This window comes from Lissotriton vulgaris, chromosome 7, assembly GCF_964263255.1.
Source record: "Lissotriton vulgaris chromosome 7, aLisVul1.2, whole genome shotgun sequence".
In the NCBI taxonomy this organism is placed as follows: Eukaryota; Metazoa; Chordata; class Amphibia; order Caudata; family Salamandridae; genus Lissotriton; species Lissotriton vulgaris.
The window spans coordinates 718,743,817-718,761,505 of NC_141695.1; the positions used below are offsets into that span (position 1 = coordinate 718,743,817).

Here is a 17,689-nt window from a genome sequence, read left to right on the forward strand (position 1 = left end):
TTATTTTAAGAGAGTAGGTCTCAAACATAAAACCACAGCACTCTATAATCCCAGTGGAAACAGAAATGTTGAAAGATTTAACCGTGTTTTGAAAGGAGCTATTCAAGGGCTATGTTAAATGGAACTGACTGGAAACTGGCTGTAATGAAAGCTGTGTGGGCTTACTGAATAACAAAAAATGATGTAGCAGGGTTATCACCTTTCATCATGATGAGAGGTAGATCTCCTGGGTGTAAATTTAATCCTAATTGGTTAAAAGATTCTTCTGTTCAGGAGTGGTCTCCAGTGTTAGTGAAGAAAAAACTTACAGAAAATATGAGTAAAAGTAAAGTGTATTATGATCACCGTAATTGTGTCAAAGAGGTTTGTATTAAAGTTGGTGATTGGGTAAAAATCAAAAAACCTACTAAAGTTGTTAAAGGTGTTAGTTGTTTATATGAACCGGAAAAAGTAATTGAAGTATTGAAGAATGCGGTTCGCCTTTAGAACGATAAAGTATGGAATTTAAAAAGAGGTGTTTTATGTAAACAATGTCAAGTAGAGAATAATTGTAAATCTGATATTGTCACTGATCATTTATGGTCCACTGATATTTGTGCAGATACAGTTGATGATCCACTGTTGGTAAATGATCGCAGAGTTTTTGATCACAATAGTGAGACCTTGTCTGAAACAGGTAATAATATCAATGATGAAAGTACTTCTGTAAATAGGAAATGTGTAAGGAATAAACACTCACCTGGTTGGCTGAAGAATTTTATTGTAGTGTAAAAGTTATATGTATATTAGCCTGGCTGTGTTCGGCCAGGAATTATTAAAAACTCACCTGACACTCACACCCGAGTTGGACAAGGCGGTTGATGTTTTTAATGGGTGGGTGCTGCAGGCGGCGAATGTGTCCACCAAACATGCTACCGCACCCAGGTTTCGACACAGCCCCTCTCAGCCCTGGTTTTCGCCTGAACTGAGGGAGTTAAAACTGGGCTGTAAAAAGTTAGAGCGAGTCTGGAGGCGTGAGTATAGTTTGGACGCAAAGGCCGCCCTACGCACAGCCCAAAAAACCGATTACGCCGCTATAAAAACTGCTAAAGGGCTCTATTATGCAGGGAGAATCGCCAAAAGGGAAAATAACAGTAGAGAAATTTTCTCTATTGTTAAAAGTTTCGTGTCCCCTGTTGCAGAAACCACCACTCTTCCATCCTCTGAGGAATGGTGTGAAGTTCTGTCTAATTTTTTTATAGCCAAAATAGCAAAAATTCAGCAGGACCTCACCTCTGCGTCACTGGCTGAGAGCCCAGGGATGGACCTTTCCATAAGGCCACATCTCTCTGACACCCAACAACTCACTAACTTCGCGCTGGTGACAGAGTGTGATGTCTTGCCTCTTCTTGAGTCCCTTAAATCAGGCTCTCCCTCCGATCCGTGCCCTGCTGTCATAGGTGGCCAGTACTGTCTGTAGGGATGTCACCCACATCGTGAACCTTTCTCTTTCCTCTGCAGTGGTTTCTGCTGAATGGAAACAGGCAAAGCTTCTGCCGCTTCTGAAGAAGCCAGGTCTTGATGCCCCTGTCCCCGGAAACTACCGCCCATTTCCCTTCTGCCTGCACTGACATAAATCTGTGAAAAAATAGTCTTTCGACAATTAGAAAGTTTTGTAGAGACCTCCAATGCTCTGCATCCAGCCCAATCAGGCTTCAGGGCATCATATAGTACGGAGACAGCTTTGGTGGAGGTGACGGAGTCGATTCGGGAGTGTCTGGACGGCGGCGGCAGAGCTGTCCTGATTTTATTGGATCTCTCTGCCGCCTTCGATACCGTTCCCCATGCGCTCCTCACTGCCAGGCTATCCACCATCGGCGTGGGTGGCAATGCCCTGGCCTGGTTGTCCTCATTTCTTTCGGGCAGGACACAAATGGTCTGGATGCCACCTCATGCCTCTGATCCAAAACCACTCCTTACGGGGGTCCCACAAGAATCTACTCCTAGCCCCCTGCTGTTCAACATTTACATTACCCCCTTGGTATATCTTGCGGAACAGTATGGGGCTAAGATTATAGGGTATGCTGATGACACGCAGCTACTCTTCACCTGGCCTGACGATCATCTGGACACCGCAAAGGTCCATCTCTACCAATCCTCAGTTTTTCGATGGCTAACCTTGGCCCAGTTAAAATGCAACGAGGATAAATCGGAGGTCCTCTTTTATGGTTCCTTCCCTCTCAGTTTTAAAAACTCACTGTGGCCCCCGAATATCCCATGCCCCAAGGAAATGGGTGGCCCGGCGAAAAATCTTGGGATTTGGTTCGGGAAGGTTTTAAGATTTGAGGACCATATAAAAAAATTAACTGGGACTTGTTTCGCTACCTTGAGAATGCTCAGGAAATTTTTTCCATTGCTCCCTAGAGAGGCCAGGGAGACTGTTGCCCGAGCACTCATTTTAGCAAGGCTGGACTATGCGAACTCCCTGTTCAGTGGCATTCCGGCTTATCTGATCAAACGTCTGTTGGTCATTCAGAATGCCGCGGTTCGTCTTCTTTTTAACGTTCCTAGATGGCAGAGCGTTCGGTCTCATATGTCCAGCCTCCACTGGCTCCCAGTACCTCAACGCATTCTTTTCAAAGCTTTAGTACTTGCGTTCAGAACCATTCGTGACCAAGGTCCGGTCTATCTAAAGAAGATTCACTCTCTATGCCCCTATAAGAGTACTTAGGTCATCCTCGCTATTTAAAATGACCCTTCCCCGGTTCAAGCGAACCAGACTAGGTGGACAGTCCATTGTAGTGGTTGCGGCTCGAGCCTGGAATGCTCTCCCCTTCCATTTGCGGTCCAGCCAATCTGTTGCCCAATTTAAGAAAAATTTAAAAACTCACCTGTTTAGCAGCAGAACATAAGATGATCCTTGTCCGTCCATCTTTGCCTTTCCCATCGCGCCAGGATACTCCCAAGTAACAGTGCGCGTTACAAAACAATTTATACATACACATACATGCAGTATTATTATTATTATTTTTTCTTCCTTTTAGGTGGCATTACGGTTAGTAGATATATTTACGTACTTAGTATCATTTTATTAATTATTATATTCCTTATTGTTGTAAAGAGGGGAATGTGTTATCAGTATTACTTTATAGTTTGTTGTTATTGTAAAGAGGGGGATGTGTTCTATATCACCTTCTTTAGTTTTGATTACTATTTAGAATGTAGATTGATTGCATATGAGAATTCTATGTATTCTAAATTGGAGTGTGTGCCAGCAGTATCGTTGTAGCTGCTGGACAAGACTGAACTGTTTCCTGCAACTATTAAAGAAATTCTTCCACTACGTTTGTATTGTGGTATTTATATACTACACTCTCCTCACCTTCTCCCCACTCTTCCCTTTCCATACGCTTCAGAATTTCATTGTTTCAAGTTCAGTTTATTATGTACAAATAAAATGGGTTTTAACAATGCATTTTATTTACACCACATAGAAACATGAGCAGTGTAGAAGGCCCTACTAAAGAATGATATTATTTTGCTGCTAAAATAGGATGGCAGTTAACAGGTGGTGGTAGGGTCAAGTATGGCAAAAGTCTGGAATTAAGTGTGGCCAAAGGAGGCTACTGCACATAAACTTATTTTTAAAACAAAATGTCTAAACTCCTGTGATTAACCAGACTGCTGGGAGGGCTATTGCTTCTTCGAATTCCTCTTGCTAGAAAAAGGCTGGCAGTAACTGCACCTCTTTTATTGCCAGCCTTGCTTCTGGTAAGCAAGGACTATAAGTACAAAGTGCATGTTTACGCACTGCTTGCAGGTTTTCAAAATGCATAAATAAAAGGTATGCCAATCGTTCAAACTCTCCCAAATGCTTGTTCCTTTTTGCACCTGCTCTCTACCACATCTGTGATATGCCTCAGGGAGAAGTTTGTATAATTGTTCTATTTCCTCCCAGTGGTATTTGTCATGCCTTGGGAGGAGACACACTGGATTGGACATGCGCCACTGGTAACATAGTGAAACGAATAAAACAGCACCTGAAGAGTTTTTCCCAATTACAGTCTTTGGATCGAAGGAGGCCCGTTCTCATTCTCTTTGCTGTTCGTCTCTTTCGTGGCTGCTGAAACAGAGGTTTTTGTTAATTTCTATATTTTTCTTTTGTTTTCTTGAGACTTTTTTTGTCTGGTAGGATTAGGAGGTTATCACAAGATTAAGATACTTTAATGAGCACAGCTGACCTCACCAGTCACGGATGAGTGGAGGTAGTCAGATGGGGAGAGTACAGGTACAATGTCAATCAAGTAGATTACTACTTAGCACAATAAATAGCTAACACAAGTCATCCATGTGTATGCTCTTGGAAGTGTTTTCGTGCCCTGAAGCCGGAAGACGCAGACCTTTGGTTTTAAGAATGCTCTCCCCTCTGAAGTATTTTTTGAAAATTAGTCACACCCGTGCTGGATACGTCTGCGGTGTACTTAGTCCAATAGGGAACCTCCACTTTCACGGGTCCAGTTGTCAAAGACCTGAACTTAAAATGATGCACACAAAGTCCCAGCCTGACGATGGTGATACCTGCTGATAGGAACAGACGTCAAATCCTAGCGCTCCTTCACAGACAGGGGAGTAACTGATATAAAAGGTCTCATGGTTAGCAAAAGAGATACTTGGCAAATGTTTGGGGTCAACACTCTTCTGTTTTTGTAATGCACGGGTAAATCCGACCATATGCATTATAATTCTTATCAGCAAGAACACTAATTATAAATGGAGATTCTCTCCTTCCATCCCTGGAGATTAAAATCTCAGTTTTTTCCATAAACTAGTAAGGAATTTTAAAATCCTTCCAAGCTGGATTGGTTTTGCTTGCGAGTGGTTGAAACAAGCTGGTGGCTCCTTGAAAATCAGGCGTTTTCTGACTGTCCTTTCCAAGTGTATGTCTTTGGAAAAATCTCTTCTATCGCCAAGATATGTTTTCTGACTGAGTTATCCAGTAGCACATTTGGCCGGAGCATATATGAGACATCTAGATCTTTGATCCTGAATAAGACCATGCAGCCCGTGTGTTGGGTACCTTACACAAGATTCTATACAGCACAGCACAGTGACTAGAGGCATGAACAAAGTTTTTTGGCCTTATTATGATCAATAAAGAGGTAGTGGTGAAGCTGCTTCAAAAGATGTGATCGCGAATACTCACCCATGGACATAGTAAAGCCAGAATAGTGGGCTTCCTATTTATCGAGGCACTGCTAGTGAGGGTGTTATGGAAACTGAAGTCTTGACATTTATGAATGGTTCAAGTATCACAGGGTTTTTCTGCTGTCAGCAGAATTTTTTAAACCACATATGTAGTCGCCTGGAATGGCATGGTACATTTTGAGAATGGCTTCAATCAACTGGCAGTCTGATACCAGCCTAATTGCCAGAATGCCAGCTAAGGCTACCATAATGACATGGTAAATAATTTGCAGGGGTCTTCCTCCACACCAGCTTTGAGTATCCTATGTCGAGCTACATAAGAGTACAGCATTTATTAATTACTTGGTCCAATGCAGTATGGTCTCCGAAAAAAAAATATTGATAGGTTTGTGCCAGCTGCCTTTGCTTAGGATCTAATGGTACTATCGTTGCAGTCACTATATAACAATTCAAGCAATGCATCTCTGGCATTGCAAATGTAGTGACCAATTATAACGGATACTATGGTGGTTAATCAATGCGGGGTCCGTTTAGCATGGGCCATACCACATTTGTTTTGTGGAGGAAGTGCAGATAAAGAAATTCATTGCCTCATGAACTGGCATCAAGTGATAAACATAGATAAATTAGTAATTTTGTCAGGGCCCAGACAATTTGCATTTCAGTGTGCAGATTTGTTAAAGCAATTGTCAGGTGTGCCCAAATATTTTCAGATCTGGAATATAAATAAAGTGTTGAAAATGATCTTAATGTAGCCAGAAATTGAAGATTTGACTCTGAAGGCTATTTTGGTAATTGAAGATATGCTGGTAATGCAACAGAGGACAAAGCATTCCCCGATGTGAAACCAATTTGAGACCAAAGCATCCAGATCTCGCCAACTAAACAGCGCACGCTGTCTGATAGTGAGTGTTCTTCTCAAATTACAGTGAGATTATAGTCCGTCAATTGATTAATGTTGGTTAGCTTTACTGCCATTCACATTTACTTGCTTCTTATTCAATGGTTTGCCCTCCACTTCTTGTGTTTATCGCTTCCCTGGAGCACAGCTGCTTTACAATCCCTTTGATTGGCAGGCTTGCATTCCTCCATTGCTCACATTAAGGGAAATACTTGCTTCTTTTTCATTTAGCAGAGTGCATGTGTGTTCTAGCTGTCCTTTGTGCTGCTTCCTCGTCCATGTACCTGTCCCCACATGCTGTGGTACTTCCACACTTCCCAGCTTGTTTTTAAAAGCACATATATGGGAATATTTTTGCTGTAGCATAGCTAAAGCGCAGATTTGAAGTTTTTGATTTGTTATATTGCCTGCATTCCACATACTGCATGATCTTTGACACAGACATTTTTTATGGTGCTTGGAAAGGTCCATCTGCCGCACTGACTCAGAAAAAAAATGTGTATTGGCTATTGGTAACTCTGCAGCTACCTAAAAGTATCTCTACTATGTGGAGCTAAGAGTACTAAATAAGAAGCTTTTGCTGGGTTAGAATTAATGTATGTATATCAAAATTGAAAGGAGTGGATTGTAGATTAAAATGTGCATATTTTCAGAACTCATAAACTAATGATTTGAGAAAAATGACTGAATTTATTAACTATATTTAAAGATATTTGAGTCCTCTATTATACAGCATTATTACCAGTCGTATTATAGCTATGGCCGTTATGTATTACCCATGTATAGGCATTCCAAATTGATAAAGCCTTTTTTTAAATTAGTTGGCTACATTATGGTGGCAACCCTCTCGGTGGCACCGCTAATAGTAATCTTGCATAGGGGGGTCCCTCATGTAAACTTGTCTGATATGTTCACTATTACATTAGTAATAACAGTAGCTTGGTATGATATTCTTTGAACATGAGTATCTGTTATTACAGAATTGGTTGGAGATTCCTGATTTAGTACAACACTTCTCCTGGGGGCCAATACATTTTCTTGTTGGGCTACTACAGAGAACCAAATGAGTGAATCCCCTGAAAAGTAAATTAGACCTTAAAGTATTTCTGACAATTCTTATTCATTTAAATTATATTCAGTATTGTGACTGAAAAATATCTGAAAAATGCTATGGCGGAGGAGCTTGGCCTCCTGCTTAACAGCAGTGCCAACTTAAAATGATAATAACATAGTTATTATCATTTTATGGTTCGTGTCCATCTGCGCTGCAGGCTGGCGGTGCTGCTCTACGAGCTGGGGAGGAGTGGTTTGCCCACTCCTAAGTGCGCAATGACTGTTTGGTCGGCCCTCTTTGGCTGCCCTAAACAGTCATAGGCACTTCCCTGTTGCAGCCTGCATAGAGAATCCACCCCTCCAGCGCCTTGCTGAACGCTGTGTCATGGTGCTCATACCAATCACAGTGCTGCATTGCAGTATTGTGATTGGTTTAGGGTGGGAGCCTGGCTGCCTGCTTCATGTCGGAGGCAGGAGTAGAGAAGACTTGGGACCCAGCCTCAATGTAAATCTTTTTTTTCATTACGACCCTCCTCCCCTCCGAACCCTCCTCTTGCGCTCCAGGGAAGGCCCACCCCACACACGAGCAATGAAGGATGCCCCATGAGAAATAAAACATGCAATTTAAAAAGATGGAAACATTGAAGTTAGTGTCTAGTTTTGAGATTCCAAAATATGTTTGCTCTCCTGTATTTTGAGATGTTTTTCTCTTTTCCTTTTTTATAATCATTTACAGACAAACATTGAAAAATCCAACAGCTCTGCACTCGCATTATAAAGGTGAGACTGATTGGCTATGCCAGTGCTTGTTTTTGGGTGACCTAAACTGCTTAACCTCCTTTAGCAGCTTTTGATGATTATAGGTTTATGATGCTTTACTTCAAAACAATTGAATATGCTGCTAATGTGTTAAAATACTTTAACCATACAGCATGGGCATGTAGTAATATAAAATTCTGTATTGATTCAGTTTAGTTAGTTCTCACTCTGTAGCCCAATACTGAGCAAACACATCCAAGTTGATAGTAAAAATACGAATTAAACTAGGGTGCCATTACATTTATATGTTTTGAGACTGGGAAGTGACAATGGAACACAGTTGCATGATTATCAATGGCTCAGCAGCACTGTCCCTCCCAGCTAAAATGTTGTCGATGTTAGTCGCTCACTTCTATTATTTATGCTTTTTGCATTTTATTTAACGATGGCAAAGAGATACTGTATTACAGTGAAGTTAAAAAGCAAAGGTTAATTTTCCAATTGCTGAAGTTGTTTTAAGTTGTTCAACTGCTCTCCGACACAAAAATGTTAACGGTGCGAGTGTCACAGGAGTGATGTTTTGATGTTAATGTTTTATTCACTAAAAGGCTTTCCCCATCAGCAAAAGTAATTTAGTGGTATTCCTTTTCTAAAGTGTGTTTGTCGCCTCATATTTTTTCACAGTTGGGGTATAGCTCCACGGCTCAATGTGTGGATCTGCCTTGCTTTTATATTTATTATTATAAATATTTTATTGATACTTTTCCATATATTGCATGGCTCATCAGCTTCACGTTAAGTACATAGACCAGCCCGAGAGGCAGCGCAGAGTCCCCACAAGAGCCTGTGAGTGTGGTTGAGTGGGAGACTGCAGGTCGTTAAAGAGGTATGCTGTATGTGGCCACAGGCTGATAATGCATGCAGGTGACATAAGCGTGCCTCGCTTGGACAGGAGATGTGCACGCATATGGTGCGAGCAGAAGTTGTGATAGCGCCGCAAGCCATACGCATACTGTCTGTTAAGCTTCAGCACAGACAGTCAATGTGCACGCGTACTGCTTGCTGTGTTATTACAACTCCTGCTCGCACCATACGCGTGCACATCTTCTGTCCAGGCCTTGCCATACGCGTCCACATGTCCTGTCCCCCTTCCGAGCCAAGTCGACAACAATAGATCTCGCATAGCGAGCAGCACTTTGCGCAGCATTGCTAGGCGAGACCTAAAATGATGTGGACGGCCTCTCATTTTGTATGTTACCTGCTCCCCCCCATGTAGCAGTCCATCCCGGTTTTTCACTCTCTCAAGGTCAGGGCCTCTGTCGCTTTCAATTTTTTGGCTTTATATCTTTTTGCCACTACCATCCCTACATTGCACGGGGTAAGACTTTGTCTGGGTTGATCTATGTCGGAGGATATATCAGGCAAGGCATATTTAACATCCATTGGTAGCTGAGCCCCCAATATTTCACTTAGTTCCCTCAATATTCTAGCCCAGTATCGTTGCATACGTGTGCACGCTCAAAGGTGTGTATAAAGGTGCCTGTTCCTGTCTTGCAGTGGAGGCCGCTTTTTCCATTTTCCTCTCTTGGGTACATAAGAGCTGCCCCCCAGTCTCTGTCTTCCAGTTCTCCCAAGGTAGCCTCCCATTTCCCCCTCAGGGCCACTAGGTTGTCTGGGATGTTATTAATGACGCGTGCAGATGTGAGGCACTTGCGCTTTCTGCGATGTTAATTTGTGAATCTGCAGTTAGTGATTTTAGCTGCTTTTAGTGATTTTAGCTGTGTGTGTTATTAATTTTAGTAGCGTTGCTCTACTGGCTCTTACTTCTTGCACATTGCACTTTCAGCCTACCGTAACAGGGCTTCTACCTCAGTTGCCTTCTGCCCCTCACCCCGGTCCACCGCGGGCGTTACCGTTTGTTGTGGAGGGTGCCAGGGACTTGCTGGTTCTTTCCCTCGGGTCTCTCCTGGGGGGCGGAGCCAGTGGGTTAGTGCTCTAGCACCCGCCTACTATTTAAAAGCTGGCATTCGCGTAGCGGACGCGCGCAGATGTGAGTCACTCGTGCTTGAAGCACTGTTAATTTGTGAATCTGCTTTTAGTGATTTTAGCTGTGGGTATTATTAATTTTAGTAGCGTTACACTCCTGACTCCTGGCTCTTACTGCTTGCACGTTGCTCTTTCCGCCCACCACAACAGGGCTCCTACCTCAGTCGCCTTCTGCCCTTCACCCCAGTCCACCGCGGGCGTGCCCGTTTGTTGTCGAGGGTGCCAGAGACTTGCTGGTACTTTCCCTCGGGTCTCTCCTGGGGGCGGAGCCAGTGGGTTAGCGCTCTAGCACCCGCATACTATTCAAAAGCATGGCATTGGAGTCGGGCATCAGGCGCGCCAAAGGCAAGCCCGTCTGCGCCCCTCCATGCCTGTTCCGCGGCCAGTGCAAGCCACGCTGCTGGTTGCCCCCCGGTGCCCGTATTCACTGGTCCAGGACTCAATTACTTAAAGTGTGAAACAGGTGCTGCACTGCCCCAGCTATTCATGAGTTCTCGGGCCTCCAGTTCAATTTAAATGCAAATCATGTTTATTCGCATTTAAGTCAGACCACACAGCACCACCCTTGGTATCCCCTACTGCCTTTTTCCCCTCAAAGGGGCAGATTATTTTCTCCCCCTCCATTAAAGCCTGCCTACTCAACTGTAGATCCCTTCCTTACCATTTGGATGATATTTGGCGCTCACTCGAGATACACGCCTGGGACCTAATGTTTCTCACCGAAACATGGGTTAGGGATTGTTTTCTAAACTCGACCTCAAACTAGCTATCCCCAGTGACTATTGCTTTGCGGGGGTAAATGGGGCCAACAACAAGGTGGGAGGTGGGTTTGCGGTGATCCTACGTTCTAGCTGGGAAACCTCATCTAGGAAACTCCCGAATATTGGTCCCCTGAAAGCGATGTATTTTAGTATCTCTATTGCTTCTAACATAGTCATGGATGGAATCATAATTTATAGACCTCCCAACTCCCCGCCCCAGCACCCACTAGAACTCTACAATATAGTAGCCGACTTGTCTCTTAAACATCCCCATTTTATGATCCATGGCAATTTTAACTTGCATGTGGATGATATTCACTGCACAAAAGCTGGCCAGCTTCTTGATACACTGGAAGGCCTTAATTTGACACAGCAAGTTAGCTGCCCCACCCATCGAGCTGGTCACACGCTGGACCTACTGTTTACTAACAATCCTATCCTGACCACAGCATCTCCTATTCCTCTTACGTGCTCTGGTCCCTTTCTAATCCTGTTTAGTTTGGCAATACCCAACCGTTTGGCTAATCCTTCTATGGCCCGGGACTACAGCAGGAAATGGTTTAAAATCACTTGTGAGACCATGGCACCTGCTCTTACCTGCACCCCCCTGCAGCTGGTGGGTGATTCGGAACTAGATGTGTCCAACTTTAACAGCTGGCTCTCTCCAGCCCTTGATACTGTCGCCCCCCTGCAACCCATTGTCTCCTCTAGACAAAAACCATCAGCTCCCCAGCATTACGTGCCGGGAAAAGCCGCTGTAAGAAACTTGAGCGCAGCTGGAAATTATTTTATGGTCTTGAGGCTAAATTAATCTATATAGCCGCCATAAAGAATTTTCACAAACTTAAGCGTGCAGCAATGAGATAGTACTTCATCAATAAAGTCAATACTGCCGGTAATTCATCACAAACTCTTTTCAAAATAGTTAACGACTTCTCTAAGCCTTCACTAAGTTCCTCCCACGCTGGATCTCTGCAATGGACCGTCGGATTTTTTCCACGATAAAATTCTCGACATCTACTCAACATTTTTCCCTACACCCTGCTTCCCTGTCCAAGACACTGAGGTAGTTAATAGTGATGCATTTACGCTCTTCCACCCAATCCCCACTGATATATCACTCCCAAAACTTCTCGTCTGTAAATCTGGCTCCCCAAAGGATCCCTGCCCGGCACAATTATTCAGCTTGTTAGCCCCCTTTATTGTTTCTCCTCTGAATCTGATCTGGAACTCTTCCCTGCGCTCTGGGATATTCTCTTCAACCTGGAAACAGGCCCTTTTAATATCAATCCTTAAAAAATCTGAGGCGGATCCATCTTTCTTTAACAACTATCCCCCTATTTCTCTTCTCCCAAAAGCAGCCAAAGTCCTGGAAAAACGAATTCAGGAACAACTGTCATGCTACCTTGAATCTCGGCGTCGTCTTCACGATTCTCAATGCGGGTTCAGATCCGGTTACAGCACTGAGACTGCCCTTCTTGAGGTGGCTGAGACCATTCGTGAATGCAGGTGAAGCAGCGATGTTAGTGCTTCTTGACCTATCTGCGGCATTTAACAGTCTCTCATGCTATTTTGCTTGAGAGACTCTACAGTCTTGGGATACAGGGTATCATTCTGGCCTGTATACGATCTTACCTTAGCGGCCGCACTCAACAAGTCTCCCTTCAGCCTTTTGTCTACGAGGAGAAACCCCTGAGTTGTGGGGTTCCCCAGGGCTCTGCTCTGAGCCCACTCTTCTTTAATGTATCTCTCTCTCCTCTGGTTACATTGGTTGAATCCTGTGGTGTCAGAGTGATTTCTTATGCTGACGACACACAATTGGTGGTCTCATTTAAAGATCACTCTGAAGCAGCATTTTCTAATTTCAGACACTGTCTGCGTAATATCTTCACCTGGATGTCATTAAACATGCTTAGGCTCAACTCAGACAAAACGGAGGTGTTGTTTTTTATTTAATCAAAAAGACCCCCCTTTGCCAATACTCTGGTGGCCCATTGAGCTGAATCCCCCCTTCGAAACCTGTGGACTTGGCTAGAAATCTTGGGTTCCGGTTTGATAAGGAGTTATCCTGCAAATCCCAAATAAACCAGGTCTGCAAATGCTCAGTAAAATCCTACCCTTCCTCCCTATGGAATCTCGCCGGACCATAATTCATGCCCTGATAACCTCACATCTCAACTATGCAAATAGTCTGTATGCGGGGGCACCAGCCTACCTGATCAAACGCTTGCAGATCGTTCAAAACGCGGCTGCTAGGCTGATCTGGAACATCCCATATCGCCACTTGATCTCACCCCACTTGAAGAAGCTCCACTGGCTTCCAGTGATCAAACTTATCCAGTTCAAGACTCACGTTCTGGCTTTTAGAGCGATTCAAGGCCGGAGTCCAGCCTATCTTAGAGCTCGACTTAAGCACTCTAAGTCCAACCGTTCACTTAGATCAAATCATTTACTCCTTTTGATGACTCCCCGTTTCTGTCGATCCAGAATGGGTGGCAGAGCTTTCGCAGTGATTACTGCCAAAACTTGGTATAGCCTGTCATTGTCCCTGCGTATGGCTGAATCTGAAACCATTTTCCGACTTGTTCTTAAGGCCTGGCTGTTTTCCAGCCCTTAGCCCCTTCTGGTACCTGCGTCTACCGCCTGTCTTGGCGCAGGGACACCCTCATTGGGGGTAGCTGTGCGCTTTATACGTTTCTAAATAAATAAATGAGGGTCTTATAGGTCCATGATATGGCCTTCTCTAGTATCTTGCCTTGCAAGAGTCTACCCTCTAGCGGCGCATATTCGGGGATGCCTGCCGCTTCTATTTCCTCTGCAGCCCATGTGTGTATTATTTGCATATATTTGTACCTTTGTCTGTCCCCATCTGGAATTCTTGTTGCAGGGCTTCAAACAAGATCAAATAGCCTCCCTTTATTAGGTCTCCAATCGTGGAAATTCCTATCAAATCCAACTCCTTGAACCCCTTCACTTTCTCTAATTCCGGAGGACGCCGTCCTTCCCATAGTGGAGTCTGCCTCGTGACTTTCCTGTGCCAGCCCATTTGTTTCTTGGCGCCCTTCCAAATAACCAGGGTCCTCAGAGTCGCCGGCAGCAAATGTTTGACAGCTGTACCCCCATATATATAGTGTAGATGAGAATGTATTTCAAATTGGTCATGTTCCAGTGCATAAGTCAGGTGTGATCTAGGCAAGTGTCCCCACTCATTTACTGCGATCAAATGTGCTGCCCTGCAATAAGATCTGATATCCGCAAGAGCTATACCCCCATTGTACTGACTAAGTTGCAGTGTGCGATCCGTTGTTGCCCCCGTCCCATAGGAGCGTGCGTACCTCTCTGTCTATTGCCCTGAAAACATTCTCCATGATCTTGTAGTATGTGTTTTGCAAGATATACAAAAGCTTGAGGAGCGTAATCATCTTGTACATTGCCTCTCTACCCAGTAGTGTGATGCATTCTTCTCTACCTCTCCACATCAGCATGGAATTCTGTCACTACCCTACGGATGTTACATGTGTGACTGTGTGAGATGTCTGTGGAGATCTGTATTCCTAGGTATTGAAAGCCTTCTGTGCTTACTTGCAGTTCCCGATAGAGATCCTGTATTTCGGGAGCGGGAGCCACACACTGGCTAGAAGATTGATTAACCCCAATTGATTTTGTAGCCTGTGTGTTTTCCGAATGGCCCCAACACTTGACAGAGGGTCGGAATTGTGGTTAGGGAGTTGGTGATGTATAGAAGGACATCATCGGCATAGAGCAAAGTGCGTTCCTCCCTTCCACCCACCATGAACCCCTTTACCTTTAAGTGTGCTCTCACAAGACAAGCCAGCGGTTGTAGGGTCAATGCAAAGAGCATCAGGGACAACAGGTCCCCTTGTCAGGTGCCTCTTCCTATGGCAAACTCCCTTGACTGTGCCCCATTTACCTGCATTCTTGCTGTTGGTGACCTGTAAAGCAACTCAATCCACCCCATGAATTTGGGACCAAAACCAAATCTCCTTAACGTCTGCCACATGAAAGGCCAGTGGACAGCATCAAAGGCCTTTTCCACATCCAATGAGAGCAGCACATGAGACTCCTTCCTATCTTGGATCGTACTAGGCCAGTTTGCTAGACATCTTAGATTGAATCTTGTCGCTCTCCCTGGCATAAATTCCGATTGGTCTGCAGGTAAAAGGGTGGTGACCACTGATGCCAATCTGTTTGCTAGGATAGAAGCTAGTACCTTCACCTCCACATTAAGGAGATTGGTCGATATGACCCGCTATCTGTTGCCGGCTTTCCAGGCTTGTGGATCACCACTACTGTTGCTTTCCCCAAATTGGGTGGTAGAATGCCCTTTACCGAGCCGCCCAGACAATATCTAGCAAGTGTGGTCTCAACAAAGCAACGTTTGCCTTGAAAAGCTCCGCGGGCAGTCCATTAGGCCCTGGGGTCTTGCCCGTTTTTTGTTTCTGAATGGCCACAGTCAACTCCTCAAGCATAATCTCGGCTTCCAGAGCATCCAGGTCTTCCAGGGACAGAGCTGGGAGATCTTTTTCCCCCCAAGATATTCCTGGATCTGTGTGTCACCCACCTTTTTCTGTTCATTGTATAATTCGGCGTAATAGTCCGCGAAGGCATCAGCAATATCTTGTGCCTTAGTAAGGGCAGGCCTCTCTCTGTAGGCGGCTCCCACTCATCTGGGTTCCATCTCCTTCCTGCCCAGCCATGCCAAGAGCTTCCCCGCCCTGTCCACTGTTAAATATAGGTGATGGCTAAGGGCGAGGTATTGCAGTTTCGCCTCCCGTCGTGCCAGTGACTGATACTCTGCATGGGTAACTTCTATCTGACGGAGGGTAGACTGACTAGGACTTTCGCTCCCGCTTTGGTATTGCAGTTTCGCCTCCCGTTGTGCCGATGACTGATACTCTGCATGGGTAACTTCTATCTGAAGGAGGGTAGACTGACAAGGACTTTCGCTCACGGTCTGCTGTAAGTGCAAAAGTCTACTCTCGAGCGCCACTATGTCCCGTATCTCTTTCCTGTTCTTTTGTGCAATGGCATTCTGGGCTCTGTCGCGTAACATGGCCTGAAAAGCTTCCCATAGGCCCACTGTCCCTTTGTTTCCCTGGAAGTACAGCTCTATTTCCACACTTATCTCCTTCGCTATCCCTGGGTCCTTATGATCCCAGGCATTTAGCCTTCATCTCCCAGCTCCACTGCGTGGCTCCCCACCTACCGTGAGCCACAGGGGGGAGTGATCCGACAGTCCTCTCGCTAGGTAGTCCACCCGTCACCCTGCATAGTTCCCCAGCCGGGGCAAAAAAATAGTCTATTCTAGAGAACACCTGGTGCGCGCACGAAAAATAGGAGTATGCCCGGTCAGTGGAGTGGTACCAGAGCCAGACATCCTGCAGTCCCAGGGTGAGAGCTAATTCAGCCAGTCTTGTGTTTCCCCTCCCACCACCTGTCTACCCGGACCGATCTATGACCGAGTCTACCACTTTATTCAAGTCTCCACCCAACAAGTGTAGGGGGTGGAGAGTCTGCTGCAAACAGGACCTCAGCAACCTTTTCAAGTGTCCGATGCTGTAATCGGGGGGTGCATAAACACTGACTAGTGTAATCGCCCTATGCCCCCATGTTCCCTGTACCGCCACATGTGTCCCTGGGGTCAGGCCAAGTGTTGGAAACATGGAAGGGTATCATCTTCCTGACGAGTATTGCAACCCCTGCGAGTCTGAGGTAAATCCTGAGTTGGTCAGGGTAGTGTATATAACTCTTCCCAGAAAATTACAGCACGTCCCTCTAAGGTGCGTCTCCTGGAGGAGCACTATGTCGGGCTTCAGTCTTTTTAAATATTTAGTTACCAGGCCTCTTTTAATCTGGCGTCCCAACCCGTTCCCGTTCCAAGACATTGCTGTATAGCCCTTTTCAACCGTATGCTGTGGGATTGTCTCTGTCATGTCTACCCAGGATGTAGAGTCTCAATGTGCTGCCTGCTTCTTGATGTACATGTATGTGTTTGTCTGAGCCGTTAATATTGGATCTGTCTTTGTTGATCATTCAAAAGCCACACTTAAGGGGAGCATTTAATCTGAACACAAACTGATATACTGGGCCCCGGTGGCTCAGTTCACCACCAGGTATTGCCCACTGGCGTTTTCTTTCACAAGAGTTTGAACAATAAGACAAAAGTGTGCCACACGTTATCAGGGGGACGGAATGGTATTGGTCAAAATCGTTTTCAAATTCTAAAATGTGCGTCATGGTCCTATAAAAGTGATTTAGCTCATGGTTGAATTGTTTTTGAGCCAATGAGGAGCACACTATAGTAAGGAAATGGAAGGGGTACACACCGACTCACCTCTCATTGGTACCTCCAGTGTCTGTGGTATTTCTTCAGAAATTTGAAAATATCACCTTCCCGATAGGTCCATCTCGCTGATTTACAAAAAATTGATAAACAATATGGATGACCCCCTGCAGTCCCTTAAGGACAAATGGGTTAATGATGGCATTGAATTAGACTATGAAGACTGGCAAGCGGCGGTCTCCTCCCAGAGAGAGGTGGCGGTCCAAGCAAGGCTGCGGTTGGTGCAGCTAAAGATTCTGCACAGAATATACTCACTGGGCCTGATTTGGTACGGATGGGCAGAGCAGATAATGTAGAGTGTAGACGTAGATGTAGAGGGGTGGGTACCTTCATTCACATAATATGGGAATGTGTGTATATCCAGCCATACTGGCAAGTCATACATCAAACTCTCTGTGATGTGCTCACAGTTGAGTTGCAGCCCGAGGCCCAAAGGTGCCTCCTTAACATTTGGGAGCCAACAGACCTTAGCTCCCCTGCTAAGCAGTGGGTGACCCAGGCACTAATGGTAGCTAAAAGGGACATAGCACAAAATCGGGGGCCCACCAACCGCCAACACTGGAAAAATGGAAGGACAATTTAGACTGGTGTATGTTCTGGGAAAAGACAGTATATGTGGCT

The 17,689-nt window shown here is 45.0% G+C and overlaps 1 protein-coding gene across 3 annotated transcripts in view; it reads left to right on the plus strand.

Moving 5' to 3' along the window:
- ARSG (arylsulfatase G) overlaps window positions 1-17,689 on the plus strand; it is a 2,325,381-nt gene that overhangs the window by 645,300 nt on the left and 1,662,392 nt on the right. Inside the window, exon 1 of one of the 3 annotated variants that reach the window (XM_086930961.1) lies at window positions 7,887-7,918. The exons of the other annotated variants lie outside the window; for them this stretch is intronic. The gene's annotated coding sequence lies outside the window, so the exon portion shown is untranslated. Of the gene's footprint in view, window positions 1-7,886; window positions 7,919-17,689 lie in introns of those variants that run through there. 3 annotated transcript variants of the gene reach the window in all.